This window comes from Pseudophryne corroboree, chromosome 1, assembly GCF_028390025.1.
Source record: "Pseudophryne corroboree isolate aPseCor3 chromosome 1, aPseCor3.hap2, whole genome shotgun sequence".
Classification (NCBI taxonomy): domain Eukaryota; kingdom Metazoa; phylum Chordata; class Amphibia; order Anura; family Myobatrachidae; genus Pseudophryne; species Pseudophryne corroboree.
The window spans coordinates 345,587,836-345,605,387 of record NC_086444.1 but is presented as its reverse complement, the minus strand read 5'-3'; positions in this window follow the sequence as shown (position 1 = coordinate 345,605,387).

Genomic DNA, 17,552 nt, shown 5'->3' with positions numbered 1-17,552 from the left:
CTGACAAACCTAAGGGCAAATTCTCGTGCTTATTCTCCTTGACCTCTCCGCTAGTTTTGACACTGTGGACCACTCTCCTCCTACAAATCCTTAACTTTCTTGGTCTGTGTGATACTGCCCTCTCATTGCTGCCATTCTAGCTCTCTGACCATTCTTTCTCTGTCTCCTCCAATGATTCTGCCTTCCCCCTTCTTACACTAACAGTAGATGTCCCTCAAGATTCTGTTCTTGTACCTTCCCTGTACTCTCTCTATACAACGCTATACATCCTCTTTAGGTAAGTTCATTCTTTTGGCTTGGATGATCATCTCTATGCTGATGATACTCAAATCTACCTTTCCTTTCTTGACCTCTTCCCTTGTCTCCTCATTCATATCTCCAACTGTCTCTCTGCTCTCTCTTCTTGGATGTCTCAGTGTTTTCTCAAACTTAACATTTCTAAAACTAAGTTTATCACCTTCCCACCCTCCCACATAACTTCACTTCCCACAATTTCACTATCTATTGATGGCACAACTATCTCCTCTAGCCCCCAAGTGCACTGCCTCCCTCTCCTTTAAACCACACATTCAGTATCTTTTGTAGTCATGCCGTTTCCATCTCAAAATTATTTCCAGGATTAGACCCTTTCTCCTCATGGATGCTACTAAAAAACTCATACACTAACTGGTCATCTCCAGATTGGACTACTGTAAGCTCCTTCTATTTGGCCTCCCTGATAAATGCCTCTATCCACTCCAATCTATCTTCATTGCTGCTGCCTGGCTTATCTCCCTCTCCAAACATACTGCTTCATACTCCCCACTCTTACAAGCACTACACTGGCTCCCTTTCCCCTTCAGAATCCAATTAAAGCTTTTCATGCTCACTTATAAAGCCCTCACCCACTCCTCTCCCATTTACATCTCTGACCTTATCTCCCTTTACATTAGCACCTGTCCTCTTCGCTTCACAAATGCATGCCACCTCTCCTAAAAATGCTTTTTATTAAATCGACGATTATCTCAACCAATTAAGAGCTTAGAGTTTTATTTGCAGAAAAAATAATGTCCATATGTTTTGCTAAGCATTACCAGTGAAGTAAGTGAAAATAAACCATAGTATTATAATATGTTTCCATTTAATATCTATTCAAGCCGCAATAAGACAGTTTCATGAGTGGGTGGCTTCTGCAACTGTAAAAAAAACAACAAATTAATTAAACAGTTGGTTAAAGAATTAGAATATTCTATGGTTTTATAGCTCAGAAATTGCTTACTGCGGAGCTCTGATAATACGGCAGACTTTCTACCCAACATGCTCTTCAGAGTTTTAAGTGTTGCTAAACAGAAACTGAAGGAAGGCTAAAGTTGGGCTTTCTTCAGTTAGCATAAGTGGCCTAATAGCAGAGAAAGAGAAAGTAATATCTTTACACTGTTTCATAGGAAAAGTTGTATAATTAGCCTCAACCACACATTATAAAGTGTAAAATGTTTAAATGAATGTTGGATATAAAGTAATTGGCTAACCTCTCTTTCTAATTATTACACAAGAATCAGTGATCTTTTCCTGTCTATTATAGCTTTGCCATTTTCATGCATGCATTGACACTACCTACAAGGTAATGCCTCACAGCTGAGGTACAGGAGATAAATCTGATCTATTAATTAATGAAGTGTGTCTTTACTAGCTGCAGTCATGTAGCACAATGGCTGTAGGCACATCCAGTATAACAAGTGTATGGCAGTGATGCACTTTCCGCCATCCACATTAAAGCAACACAGCATACATCTACAGTACCGACAAGGCTGCATCTTTTGCTGCAGATATGTCTGTGTCCGTATGCTAATGCCATTACAAAGTCTTTCCCTGGTACACATCCGTAAACCCAAATTTGCAACGACTGAGACGCAGACGCCTACTGTCAGCAGCTGTAAACGCTGAAATATCACTTGGTGCTTCTTTAGACTAGAGATGTTCGGTTTGGCTTTACCTGGTTTAACAAGGTTAGGGGAACCGGTATCATCTCCTGGAGTAGATGGCAGTACACAGCAGCTGAGAGATCACACAAGTTAAAGATTTCTGGTGCAACTGGCCTCAACCAATTTTATTAAGCAGCAAAACAAAACAAAATAAATACTTTGCCATCTGTCACTAAACTAAACACAAGCCTTTCCTAACTTGCTACCACAACCTTACAGCAGGTTTTTCTCACAGAGACTCTGCAGTCTCCTTTATCCCCAGGCAGTGTGAGTTAACTAGTTATCATGCTGACAGCCCTATAACACTCTCATGCAGCTGAAATTACTAATTAGCCTCTGTGAGGCCAAAAGTCCCTAAGACCAAAACTGGGACTAATGGATGGAGCCGCCCTCTCTTTTCATATCCATACCCCAGGAACCCTTATCCAGCTTTAACCAAAAGCTGTTAATAACAACAAAACACTTTCCTGTGGTTTTCAAATACATAGGTTAGAAACCTGGTGTAAATATACCTGCCTCCAAACACTATTATAGGATTTACTCAGATTTCAAAATAGCATCTTATTGGCTATACGGCTGTCACATATTTTAGATAGCCAATAATAAATCCAGCTAATTCTGAACTTGCAATAAATTTGGCAAAAAGAACAGCATAAATCTAAACCCACACATCTTTACTTTAGACACCAGCAGTTGCACCATCGAAATTTGCACCAACACTATGGCAGGTACAATTTCTCCATCTGAGTATGGCCTCCTGTTTGAATGGGTCAGAGTCGTTGTATACTAATGCCACACCTATGACACTCACAAGCATTGCAGCATCTCAAGCATGCCTTTTAAGCCACCCCATTACCTCACAGTTACTAATCCAGAAATACCACTTACATTTCTACTACCATTCGCAGGGGTGTAGCCAGAATTTTGTGGGCACCATAGCAACATATTGAAGGGCCCTCTGTCCAAATGCTTCTAGAGAGACACCTTTCCACAGCAGTTGTTAATTTTATGCCCCATAGTAGTTCCCTAGTTAATGTTATGACCCATAGTAGTGCCCTAGTCAATATAATGGTGCATAGTAGTGCCCTTGTCAATATTATGCCCCATAGTATCTGCCTTGGTTTATTTTATGTACCATAGTAATGCCCTAGTTCATGTTATGTCACATTGTAGGGCTGCCAGTACACATTATGTAACACAGTACCACAATTCATATTTTGACATAAAGTTCATATTATGTCACAATATAGTGCTTCCACTTTATATTGTGCCGCATTACAGTGCCCCCAGTTCACATTATACCACATTTTATTGCCTCCACTTCATATTTAACCACATTACAATGAGCAGGTCTAAGGGCATACCTAGATATATTACAGGCTCCAATGCAAAAATTTGTAAGGACCCCTATGTACTGTACCACACTATGGTGAAAAATGTATATAACACATGTAACAGTGCCAGGCAATGTGGGCCTCTCTCAGCTCTGAGTACCATAGCAGCAGCACTCTCTGCACCTATGGTAGCTACGCCCTTTATCATGTGCCTAAATTTGTGTCTCTGTACAAACAAAATCTTGGTTTGCATGAATATTAGGCAAGCATTCAACTCAGGCCCTATCTCTCTGATGCTGGGTACACAGCACACTGGCCGATCTATTGACCATTTAATTGAATAGCCGATATATCATAGGTACTATATCGTGCCGACCACCAGTACACTTGGTGCAGAGGTCACCAGTGACTGACACCACAACTGGGTGGGCACATGTACAAGTCCGCCCAGTTGTGACATCAGGCACAACACATCGAGCCGATGATCAGTAAGTGTGTATGCACTTACTGACAGTTGTGCACAGGGGGGGTACTCTTTACCCATGCTCATGCCTGTTGGAGGGGCCAGGCGGGGCCCAGGATACTGCTGCAACCCCTTCCCCATTGCAGAGAGCCGCACTTTGGTGAGAGAGAGAACACGCTGCTGTGTACTAGGTTGGGCAGAGAGACAGCTGCAGCAGTGGTCAGTACTCTGTCTCCCTGCGTAGGGGAGCGATCGCACCTGCCCACCCTGCCGCCTGTCGCTGCTGCCCACTGCCTCCCACCAAATCAGACAGGGGTGCTCTGTCTGCTGTATCTGTCCAGGGGTGTGGCACATGCGCCCCCTTTGCTGGCACATTTAAAATTTAAATTTGAATTTTCTCTAAGAAGGGGGTGTGGACACCGCCCCTCCCTGTACCCTGGCCCAGCAAAACTGTCGGCACCCCTGCTTGCCAATCATCAGAAATATCGGTGGACTGGCCGGGCGGCTGATCCATTAGCCTAGTGTGTACCGAGCTTTACTCACTGAAGTTCCCACCAGACATGTCCCAACAATGAAACTTTCAAAGTCACTGAGATCCCCTATAGTACCAATAGTTGTTATGCTTTATGAAAAGAGCAATACAGCAAGACAATTAATCCTGCAGAACTGAACTTTGTTGACCAAACTTAACAAGAATCCATGTTTCGAAAAACATCTGTTACCAATCAATCAAAATGACAAGTTAGGGGGCGTGGCCTGGCTGGCAACTGGGAGAGCTGCACTTTCCAAGGGCTCCTGCCTGCACTCGTGCAAAAAGCCCTTTTCACCCTTCTCTGCACCCTCAATCCCCCTGCATCTGTGCCCCAATCTCTCACCCTGTACCCCTGCTTCAGTGGGAGCGTGCCGCGGAATAGGGAGGAGGCTTAGGCCAACTCTGCGGGGTTGCGGCCCTCTCACCTCCGCGAAGCCAGGGACTAAATTTTGGAGGAAATCATTGGACGGGAGACGGAGCCGCGCGCGGGTGGCCGGGTTCGTCCTCACTGGCGGGCCGCTCGCCGGCACTTACCTCTCCACACCCCATTACCATCTGGGCTCATCTTGTGCGGCTGAAGCCGGCGGGAGCAGAGCGTTCGGGACCTCCAGGCAAAGGTGCTCCACAGCGACGGCCGTCTTGAAATCTCACGGAGTGAGGGAGATCTGGCATCCAGCATCTAGGGGACTTTTGAGTACTGGGGTGCCCCACTGGATCCCTGACCTGACCGACAGTGCCCTGCAATCCCCCTACTGTTTTCCACACTCACAGAGCCGGGAGACGGCAGCGCGGACACTTGCGACTTCTGGCCTAGTCGAGCTTCGGAAGCCGGGACCTTTAGTTTGGGCCGCGGCCGGGTTGTGAGCTCCGGGACGCGCGCTCCACAAAAGACCGCTGCGGTCGCCCGCGGAGACTCCCCGCCGACTTGATACCACCCTGGGCCCTTCCATCGTTCGCCGAGGGCTCTCCCCGCGGCTGTGTCCTGCTGAAAGAGGCTGGCTGAAGCTCACCGAGTGAGCTGCCACCCCTGCTGCTCTACGGCGGCCATCTTCCTGGCGGCCTCCAGTAACAGCACAGCCTCCTCACCTGGGCTGTGTGAATACCAGCTGGGGGACATAGCCAACCTTCCTCCTCTGTATGCAGCCCTGCTGCTGACTCCTGCGTCCACAGATACCTGCCTGATGTATATTCTGCTATAATGTGACCAAGCCGCGCAGAGGGGATAACGTGTTGCAATACCTACTGGGATATGTCCTAACAATCCCTTCCACGAGGTACTGTTCTGGATTCTGTTCTCTCCACTCAGACAAATGACAAGACGGCGCCGTTCTGGTAAATCATCAAAAGCTAAATCCGCAACCTTGCAAGCTGCAGCCTTTCGTACTTTATTTGGCACTCCCGTATCCGACACCACTACCTCTACGCCCCTCTCTGAATCCTTGACGTCGAACATCATGGAGGATAATAGGGCCCCGACTTCTTCCCCAAAACGCCAATCTGTGTCTGCCAGTAAAGACTCCGCCGACTCTTCCGACTCGCCAAGATATTCAGCAGGATTTATCCAGCATGGAAAAACGGATTCATGATTCTCTACGGGCGAGTCTCTCCACCATCCAATCTGATCTCACGCAAGTAGCGAATAGAGTGGTCAACCTGGAAGACCACAGAGATGAAACGGATTCCAAGATCGCTGACTTACATGATCTTGTATCTCGATTCTCGCGTACCACCACTGAAATGAGACGTAGATTAGATGATATGGATAACAGAGGCAGAATAACTTGAGGGTCAAAGGTCTACCGGAAGATGTACCTCCTCAAGGCTTAGTTGCTGCGTTAACTAAAATATTCAACGACCTTCTTGGTGCCGACCCCAGTTCTCAAATAATGTTTGACAGAGCACATCGGGCACTCCGACTGAAAGGAGCGCCCACAGAAAGGCCTAGAGACGTCGTCTGCCATCTACATTATTTTCAAGTGAAAGAGACTATCCTACAGAAGTCCAGACAGGCCTCGAATATTGACTTTAATGGCCATCACATACAGATTTTTCAGGACCTTTCATGGGCAACTCTACAGCAGAGACATCTTCTCCACCCTCTCACGGAGGCTCTTCGGAAGAATTATATCAGGTTCCACTGGGGGTTTCCTCTAAGTGTCCAAGTGACCCGTGATGGGACCCGTTATGCTCTTGAAGATTATGAAGACGTCCCATCGTTCTGCTCTGCAATGGGACTACCGTTAATATCACTGCCAAATTGGACGGACCCCCTACAACTTCCCACTGCATCGCTCTCCCGCAGGGAGCCTTGGAAAAGAGTAGGCAACCCAAGACGACGCAATCGTGCTGGCAGGAGTGATGATACCTCTGAAACCCCGTGACTGCACTCGTCACTCTAATCTGTGATATCCTTTTTCTCCGCATTATCTCTCTAAATGCTCACATTAATTCTCTCACTGTTAATTTAAGGTATGGGCTTATACTGCTTTGGGAATACTTACTGTTTTCTCACTAGTAGAGGTTCTGTTTGTACCTTGCCTGGGACGTTTCGTGTGTGCTATGTGGGATTGAGCGGAGGGATGGGAGATGGCGGTTATTTTCTTTTTCTCCGCTCATCTCCTTTCTGCCCATGACGTATCCCTCTGAAATACTCATTTAATCAATTATCAAGAATTGTTGCAACCGTTATCACCCTTTGGACCCCTTTCTCTGCTGTACATTTCCTAGACCATGGGATGTTTAGTTTTCACCCATGGCTCTCAATGCAGAGGTTGCTATTGTATGTTGTTTTCTATGTCTTTGTTTTTTATGTTAAGCTATCCGTGTCCTTCTCTCTTCCCTCATGTGTTTCCCCACCCACCCCTTCCCTCCCTCCCATGCCACCACCAATTCCAGGTAATTCTTGGTGCTAGAATATGCTGGAGCTATAGCTATGGTACATCGTTTAGAAAGTTGGTTCCTGCATTCCTTCTATTATGGCTAACTTAAAAATTGTTTCTTACAATGTGAAAGGTTTAAATATCCCTGAAAAGAGGTCAGGCTTACTACACACTAGAGATGTGCACTTGAAATTTTTCGGGTTTTGTGTTTTGGTTTTGGGTTCGGTTCCGCGGCCGTGTTTTGGGTTCGACCGCGTTTTGGCAAAACCTCACAGAATTTTTTTTGTCGGATTCGGGTGTGTTTTGGATTCGGGTGTTTTTTTCAAAAAACACTAAAAAACAGCTTAAATCATAGAATTTGGGGGTCATTTTGATCCCAAAGTATTATTAACCTCAAAAACCATAATTTCCACTCATTTTCAGTCTATTCTGAACACCTCACACCTCACAATATTATTTTTAGTCCTAAAATTTGCACCGAGGTCGCTGGATGACTAAGCTAAGCGACCCTAGTGGCCGACACAAACACCTGGCCCATCTAGGAGTGGCACTGCAGTGTCACGCAGGATGGCCCTTCCAAAAAAAACACTCCCAAAACAGCACATGACGCAAAGAAAAAAAGAGGCGCAATGAGGTAGATGTGTGAGTAAGCTAAGCGACCCTAGTGGCCGACACAAACACCTGGCCCATCTAGGAGTGGCACTGCAGTGTCACGCAGGATGGCCCTTCCAAAAAACACTCCCCAAACAGCACATGACGCAAAGAAAAAAAGAGGCGCAATGAGGTAGCTGTGTGAGTAAGCTAAGCGACCCTAGTGGCCGACACAAACACCTGGCCCATCTAGGAGTGGCACTGCAGTGTCACGCAGGATGGCCCATCCAAAAAAAAACACTCCCCAAACAGCACATGACGCAAAGAAAAAAAGAGGCGCAATGAGGTAGCTGTGTGAGTAAGCTAAGCGACCCTAGTGGCCGACACAAACACCTGGCCCATCTAGGAGTGGCACTGCAGTGTCACGCAGGATGGCCCTTCCAAAAAACACTCCCCAAACAGCACATGACGCAAAGAAAAAAAGAGGCGCAATGAGGTAGCTGTGTGACTAAGCTAAGCGACTCTAGTGGCCGACACAAACACCTGGCCCATCTAGGAGTGGCACTGCAGTGTCACGCAGGATGGCCCTTCCAAAAAACACCCCCCAAACAGCACATGACGCAAAGAAAAAAAGAGGCGCAATGAGGTAGCTGTGTGAGTAAGCTAAGCGACCCTAGTGGCCGACACAAACACCTGGCCCATCTAGGAGTGGCACTGCAGTGTCACGCAGGATGGCCCTTCCAAAAAACACTCCCCAAACAGCACATGACACAAAGAAAAAAAGAGGCGCAATGAGGTAGCTGTGTGAGTAAGCTAAGCGACCCTAGTGGCCGACACAAACACCTGGCCCATCTAGGAGTGGCACTGCAGTGTCACGCAGGATGGCCCTTCTAAAAAACACTCCCCAAACAGCACATGACGCAAAGAAAAAAAGAGGCGCAATGAGGTAGCTGTGTGAGTAAGCTAAGCGACCCTAGTGGCCGACACAAACACCTGGCCCATCTAGGAGTGGCACTGCAGTGTCACGCAGGATGGCCCTTCCAAAAAAAACACTCCCCAAACAGCACATGACGCAAAGAAAAAAAGAGGCGCAATGAGGTAGCTGTGTGAGTAAGCTAAGCGACCCTAGTGGCCGACACAAACACCTGGCCCATCTAGGAGTGGCACTGCAGTGTCACGCAGGATGGCCCTTCCAAAAAACACCCCCCAAACAGCACATGACGCAAAGAAAAAAAGAGGCGCAATGAGGTAGCTGTGTGAGTAAGCTAAGCGACCCTAGTGGCCGACACAAACACCTGGCCCATCTAGGAGTGTCACTGCAGTGTCACGCAGGATGGCCCTTCCAAAAAACACTCCCCAAACAGCACATGACGCAAAGAAAAAAAGAGGCGCAATGAGGTAGCTGTGTGAGTAAGCTAAGCGACTCTAGTGGCCGACACAAACACCTGGCCCATCTAGGAGTGGCACTGCAGTGTCACGCAGGATGGCCCTTCCAAAAAACACCCCCCAAACAGCACATGACGCAAAGAAAAAAAGAGGCGCAATGAGGTAGCTGTGTGAGTAAGCTAAGCGACCCTAGTGGCCGACACAAACACCTGGCCCATCTAGGAGTGGCACTGCAGTGTCACGCAGGATGGCCCTTCCAAAAAACACTCCCCAAACAGCACATGACACAAAGAAAAAAAGAGGCGCAATGAGGTAGCTGTGTGAGTAAGCTAAGCGACCCTAGTGGCCGACACAAACACCTGGCCCATCTAGGAGTGGCACTGCAGTGTCACGCAGGATGGCCCTTCCAAAAAACACTCCCCAAACAGCACATGACGCAAAGAAAAAAAGAGGCGCAATGAGGTAGCTGTGTGAGTAAGCTAAGCGACCCTAGTGGCCGACACAAACACCTGGCCCATCTAGGAGTGGCACTGCAGTGTCACGCAGGATGGCCCTTCCAAAAAACACTCCCCAAACAGCACATGACGCAAAGAAAAAAAGAGGCGCAATGAGGTAGCTGTGTGAGTAAGCTAAGCGACCCTAGTGGCCGACACAAACACCTGGCCCAACTAGGAGTGGCACTGCAGTGTCACGCAGGATGGCCCTTCCAAAAAAAACACTCCCCAAACAGCACATGACGCAAAGAAAAAAAGAGGCGCAATGAGGTAGCTGTGTGAGTAAGCTAAGCGACCCTAGTGGCCGACACAAACACCTGGCCCATCTAGGAGTGTCACTGCAGTGTCACGCAGGATGGCCCTTCCAAAAAACACTCCCCAAACAGCACATGACGCAAAGAAAAAAAGAGGCGCAATGAGGTAGCTGTGTGAGTAAGCTAAGCGACCCTAGTGGCCGACACAAACACCTGGCCCATCTAGGTGTGGCACTGCAGTGTCACGCAGGATGGCCCTTCCAAAAAACACTCCCCAAACAGCACATGACGCAAAGAAAAAAAGAGGCGCAATGAGGTAGCTGTGTGAGTAAGCTAAGCGACCCTAGTGGCCGACACAAACACCTGGCCCATCTAGGAGTGGCACTGCAGTGTCACGCAGGATGGCCCTTCCAAAAAACACTCCCAAAACAGCACATGACGCAAAGAAAAAAAGAGGCGCAATGAGGCAGCTGTGTGAGTAAGCTAAGCGACCCTAGTGGCCGACACAAACACCTGGCCCATCTAGGAGTGGCACTGCAGTGTCACGCAGGATGGCCCTTCCAAAAAACACTCCCCAAACAGCACATGACGCAAAGAAAAAAAGAGGCGCAATGAGGTAGCTGTGTGAGTAAGCTAAGCGACCCTAGTGGCCGACACAAACACCTGGCCCATCTAGGAGTGGCACTGCAGTGTCACGCAGGATGGCCCTTCCAAAAAAAACACTCCCCAAACAGCACATGACGCAAAGAAAAAAAGAGGCGCAATGAGGTAGCTGTGTGAGTAAGCTAAGCGACCCTAGTGGCCGACACAAACACCTGGCCCATCTAGGAGTGGCACTGCAGTGTCACGCAGGATGGCCCTTCCAAAAAATACTCCCCAAACAGCACATGATGCAAAGAAAAAAAGAGGCGCAATGAGGTAGCTGTGTGAGTAAGCTAAGCGACCATAGTGGCCGACACAAACACCTGGCCCATCTAGGAGTGGCACTGCAGTGTCACGCAGGATGGCCCTTCCAAAAAAACACTCCCCAAACAGCACATGACGCAAAGAAAAAAAGAGGCGCAATGAGGTAGCTGTGTGAGTAAGCTAAGCGACCCTAGTGGCCGACACAAACACCTGGCCCATCTAGGAGTGGCACTGCAGTGTCACGCAGGATGGCCCTTCAAAACAATACTCCCCAAACAGCACATGACGCAAAGAAAAATTAAAGAAAAAAGAGGTGCAAGATGGAATTGTCCTTGGGCCCTCCCACCCACCCTTATGTTTTATAAACAGGACATGCACACTTTAACCAACCCATCATTTCAGTGACAGGGTCTGCCACACGACTGTGACTGAAATGACGGGTTGGTTTGGACCCCCACCAAAAAAGAAGCAATTAATCTCTCCTTGCACAAACTGGCTCTACAGAGGCAAGATGTCCACCTCATCATCATCCTCCGATATATCACCGTGTACATCCCTCTCCTCACAGATTATCAATTCGTCCCCACTGGAATCCACCATCTCAGCTCCCTGTGTACTTTGTGGAGGCAATTGCTGCTGGTCAATGTCTCCACGGAGGAATTGATTATAATTCATTTTAATGAACATCATCTTCTCCACATTTTCTGGAAGTAACCTCGTACGCCGATTGCTGACAAGGTGAGCGGCGGCACTAAACACTCTTTCGGAGTACACACTTGTGGGAGGGCAACTTAGGTAGAATAAAGCCAGTTTGTGCAAGGGCCTCCAAATTGCCTCTTTTTCCTGCCAGTATAAGTACGGACTGTCTGACGTGCCTACTTGGATGCGGTCACTCATATAATCCTCCACCATTCTTTCAATGGGGAGAGAATCATATGCAGTGACAATAGACGACATGTCCGTAATCGTTGGCAGGTCCTTCAGTCCGGACCAGATGTCAGCATCAGCAGTCGCTCCAGACTGCCCTGCATCACCGCCAGCGGGTGGGCTCGGAATTCTGAGCCTTTTCCTCGCACCCCCAGTTGCGGGAGAATGTGAAGGAGGAGATGTTGACAGGTCGCGTTCCGCTTGACTTGACAATTTTGTCACCAGCAGGTCTTTGAACCCCAGCAGACTTGTGTCTGCCTGAAAGAGAGATCCAAGGTAGGTTTTAAATCTAGGATCGAGCACGGTGGCCAAAATGTAGTGCTCTGATTTCAACAGATTGACCACCCGTGAATCCTTGTTAAGCGAATTAAGGGCTCCATCCACAAGTCCCACATGCCTAGCGGAATCGCTCCGTGTTAGCTCCTCCTTCAATGTCTCCAGCTTCTTCTGCAAAAGCCTGATGAGGGGAATGACCTGACTCAGGCTGGCAGTGTCTGAACTGACTTCACGTGTGGCAAGTTCAAAGGGCAGCAGAACCTTGCACAACGTTGAAATCATTCTCCACTGCGCTTGAGACAGGCGCATTCCACCTCCTATATCGTGCTCAATTGTATAGGCTTGAATGGCCTTTTGCTGCTCCTCCAACCTCTGAAGCATATATAGGGTTGAATTCCACCTCGTTACCACTTCTTGCTTCAGATGATGGCAGGGCAGGTTCAGGGCGTTTTTGGTGGTGCTCCAGTCTTCTGTACGTGGTGCCTGTACGCCGAAAGTGTCCCGCAATTCTTCTGGCCACCGACAGCATCTCTTGCACGCCCCTCTCGTTTTTTAAAAAATTCTGCACCACCAAATTCAAGGTATGTGCAAAACATGGGACGTGCTGGAATTTGCCCATATTTAATGCACACACAATATTGCTGGCGTTGTCCGATGCCACAAATCCACAGGAGAGTCCAATTGGGGTAAGCCATTCTGCAATGATCTTCCTCAGTTGCCGTAAGAGGTTTTCAGCTGTGTGCGTATTCTGGAAACCGGTGATACAAAGCGTAGCCTGCCTAGGAAAGAGTTGGCGTTTGCGAGATGCTGCTACTGGTGCCGCCGCTGCTGTTCTTGCGGCGGGAGTCCATACATCTACCCAGTGGGCTGTCACAGTCATATAGTCCTGACCCTGCCCTGCTCCACTTGTCCACATGTCCGTGGTTAAGTGGACATTGGGTACAACTGCATTTTTTAGGACACTGGTGAGTCTTTTTCTGACGTCCGTGTACATTCTCGGTATCGCCTGCCTAGAGAAGTGGAACCTAGATGGTATTTGGTAACGGGGGCACACTACCTCAAGAAATTGTCTAGTTCCCTGTGAACTAACGGCGGATACCGGACGCACGTCTAACACCAACATAGTTGTCAAGGCCTCAGTTATCCGCTTTGCAACAGGATGACTGCTGTGATATTTCATCTTCCTCGCAAAGGACTGTTGGACAGTCAATTGCTTACTGGAAGTAGTACAAGTGGTCTTCCGACTTCCCCTCTGGGATGACCATCGACTCCCAGCAGCAACAACAGCAGCGCCAGCAGCAGTAGGCGTTACACGCAAGGATGCATCGGAGGAATCCCAGGCAGGAGAGGACTCGTCAGAATTGCCAGTGACATGGCCTGCAGGGCTATTGGCATTCCTGGGGAAGGAGGAAATTGACACTGAGGGAGTTGGTGGGGTGGTTTGCGTGAGCTTGGTTACAAGAGGAAGGGATTTACTGGTCAGTGGACTGCTTCCGCTGTCGCCCAAAGTTTTTGAACTTGTCACTGACTTATTATGAATGCGCTGCAGGTGACGTATAAGGGAGGATGTTCCGAGGTGGTTAACGTCCTTACCCCTACTTATTACAGCTTGACAAAGGCAACACACGGCTTGACAAATGTTGTCCGCATTTCTGTTGAAATACTTCCACACCGAAGAGCTGATTTTTTTGGTATTTTGACCAGGCATGTCAATGGCCATATTCCTCCCACAGACAACAGGTGTCTCCCCGGGTGCCTGACTTAAAAAAACCACCTCACCATCAGAATCCTCCTTGTCAATTTCCTCCCCAGCGCCAGCAACACCCATATCCTCCTCGTCCTGGTGTACTTCAACACTGACATCTTCAATCTGACTATCAGGAACTGGACTGCGGGTGCTCCTTCCAGCACTTGCAGGGGGCGTGCAAATGGTGGAAGGCGCATGCTCTTCACGTCCAGTGTTGGGAAGGTCAGGCATCGCAACCGACACAATTGGACTCTCCTTGTGGATTTGGGATTTCGAAGAACGCACAGTTCTTTGCTGTGCTTTTGCCAGCTTGAGTCTTTTCATTTTTCTAGCGAGAGGCTGAGTGCTTCCATCCTCATGTGAAGCTGAACCACTAGCCATGAACATAGGCCAGGGCCTCAGCCGTTCCTTGCCACTCCGTGTGGTAAATGGCATATTGGCAAGTTTACGCTTCTCCTCCGACGATTTTATTTTAGATTTTTGAGTCCTTTTTTTACTGATATTTGGTGTTTTGGATTTTACATGCTCTGTACTATGACATTGGGCATCGGCCTTGGCAGACGACGTTGCTGGCATTTCATCGTCTCGGCCATGACTAGTGGCAGCAGCTTCAGCACGAGGTGGAAGTGGATCTTGATCTTTCCCTATTTTTGGAACCTCAACATTTTTGTTCTCCATATTTTAATAGGCACAACTAAAAGGCACCTCAGGTAAACAATGGAGATGGATGGATACTAGTATACTTATGGATGACGAGCGACTGCCGACACAGAGGTAACTACAGCCGTGGACTACCGTACTGTGTCTGCTGCTAATATAGACTGGATGATAATGAGATAAAATTAAAATATATATATCACACTAGTACTGCAGCCGGACAGGTATATATTATGTAATGACGGACCTGCTGGACACTGTCTGTCAGCACTGCAGACTCCTAAAGTAAGCTACTAGTATCAAGAAGATAGAAAAAAAAACCACGGGTAGGTGGTATACAATTATGGATGGACCAGCGACTGCCGACACAGAGGTAGCTACAGCCATGGACTACCGTACTGTGTCTGCTGCTAATATAGACTGAATGATAATGAGATAAAATTAAAATATATATATATATCACACTAGTACTGCAGCCGGACAGGTATATATTATGTAATGACGGACCTGCTGGACACTGTCTGTCAGCACTGCAGACTCCTAAAGTAAGCTACTAGTATCAAGAAGATAGAAAAAAAAACCACGGGTAGGTGGTATACAATTATGGATGGACCAGCGACTGCCGACACAGAGGTAGCTACAGCCGTGGACTACCGTACTGTGTCTGCTGCTAATATAGACTGGATGATAATGAGATAAAATTAAAATATATATATATATCACACTAGTACTGCAGCCGGACAGGTATATATTATGTAATGACGGACCTGCTGGACACTGTCTGTCAGCACTGCAGACTCCTAAAGTAAGCTACTAGTATCAAGAAGATAGAAAAAAAAACCACGGGTAGGTGGTATACAATTATGGATGGACCAGCGACTGCCGACACAGAGGTAGCTACAGCCGTGGACTACCGTACTGTGTCTGCTGCTAATATAGACTGGATGATAATGAGATAAAATTAAAATATATATATATATATCACACTAGTACTGCAGCCGGACAGGTATATATTATGTAATGACGGACCTGCTGGACACTGTCTGTCAGCACTGCAGACTCCTAAAGCTACTAGTATCAAGAAGATAGAAAAAAAACCAAGGGTAGGTGGTATACAATTATGGATGGACCAGCGACTGCCGACACAGAGTTAGCTACAGCCGTGGACTACCGTACTGTGTCTGCTGCTAATATAGACTGGATGATAATGAGATAAAATTAATATATATATATATATCACACTAGTACTGCAGCCGGACAGGTATATATTATGTAATGACGGACCTGCTGGACACTGTCTGTCAGCACTGCAGACTCCTAAAGTAAGCTACTAGTATCAAGAAGATAGAAAAAAAAACCACGGGTAGGTGGTATACAATTATGGATGGACCAGCGACTGCCGACACAGAGGTAGCTACAGCCGTGGACTACCGTACTGTGTCTGCTGCTAATATAGACTGGATGATAATGAGATAAAATTAAAATATATATATATATCACACTAGTACTGCAGCCGGACAGGTATATATTATGTAATGACGGACCTGCTGGACACTGTCTGTCAGCACTGCAGACTCCTAAAGTAAGCTACTAGTATCAAGAAGATAGAAAAAAAAACCACGGGTAGGTGGTATACAATTATGGATGGACCAGCGACTGCCGACACAGAGGTAGCTACAGCCGTGGACTACCGTACTGTGTCTGCTGCTAATATAGACTGGATGATAATGAGATAAAATTAAAATATATATATATATATCACACTAGTACTGCAGCCGGACAGGTATATATTATGTAATGACGGACCTGCTGGACACTGTCTGTCAGCACTGCAGACTCCTAAAGTAAGCTACTAGTATCAAGAAGATAGAAAAAAAAACCACGGGTAGGTGGTATACAATTATGGATGGACCAGCGACTGCCGACACAGAGGTAGCTACAGCCGTGGACTACCGTACTGTGTCTGCTGCTAATATAGACTGGATGATAATGAGATAAAATTAAAATATATATATATATCACACTAGTACTGCAGCCGGACAGGTATATATTATGTAATGACGGACCTGCTGGACACTGTCTGTCAGCACTGCAGACTCCTAAAGTAAGCTACTAGTATCAAGAAGATAGAAAAAAAACCCACGGGTAGGTGGTATACAATTATGGATGGACCAGCGACTGCCGGCACAGAGGTAGCTACAGCCGTGGACTACCGTACTGTGTCTGCTGCTAATATAGACTGGATGATAATGAGATAAAATTAAAATATATATATATATATCACACTAGTACTGCAGCCGGACAGGTATATATTATGTAATGACGGACCTGCTGGACACTGTCTGTCAGCACTGCAGACTCCTAAAGTAAGCTACTAGTATCAAGAAGATAGAAAAAAAAACCACGGGTAGGTGGTATACAATTATGGATGGACCAGCGACTGCCGACACAGAGGTAGCTACAGCCGTGGACTACCGTACTGTGTCTGCTGCTAATATAGACTGGATGATAATGAGATAAAATTAAAATATATATATATATATCACACTAGTACTGCAGCCGACAGGTATATATTATGTAATGATGGACCTGCTGGACACTGTCTGTCAGCACTGCAGACTCCTAAAGTAAGCTACTAGTATCAAGAAGATAGAAAAAAAAACACGGGTAGGTGGTATACAATTATGAATGGACCAGCGACTACCGACACAGAGGTAGCTACAGCCGTGGACTACCGTACTGTGTCTGCTGCTAATATAGACTGGATGATAATGAGATAAAATTTAAATATATATATCACACTAGTACTGCAGCCGGACAGGTATATATTATGTAATGACGGACCTGCTGGACACTGTCTGAAGAATGCGTTTATAAAAACACCACACGACGAGTGTTTAACTTTTTCAGGCAGACAATCACAATATACTGGTGGTCAGCAGACAATCACAATACTGGTGGTCAGTGGTCAGTGGTCACTGGTCAGTCACACTGGCAGTGGCACTCTGGCAGCAAAAGTGTGCACTGTACTTAAATGTACTCCTGCTATAACTGCTCCCCAGTCTCCCCCACAATTAAGCTGTGTGAGCAGTGAGCACTGAGCGCTCAGCAGTCAGATAATGATATACAGTATATGATGCAGCAC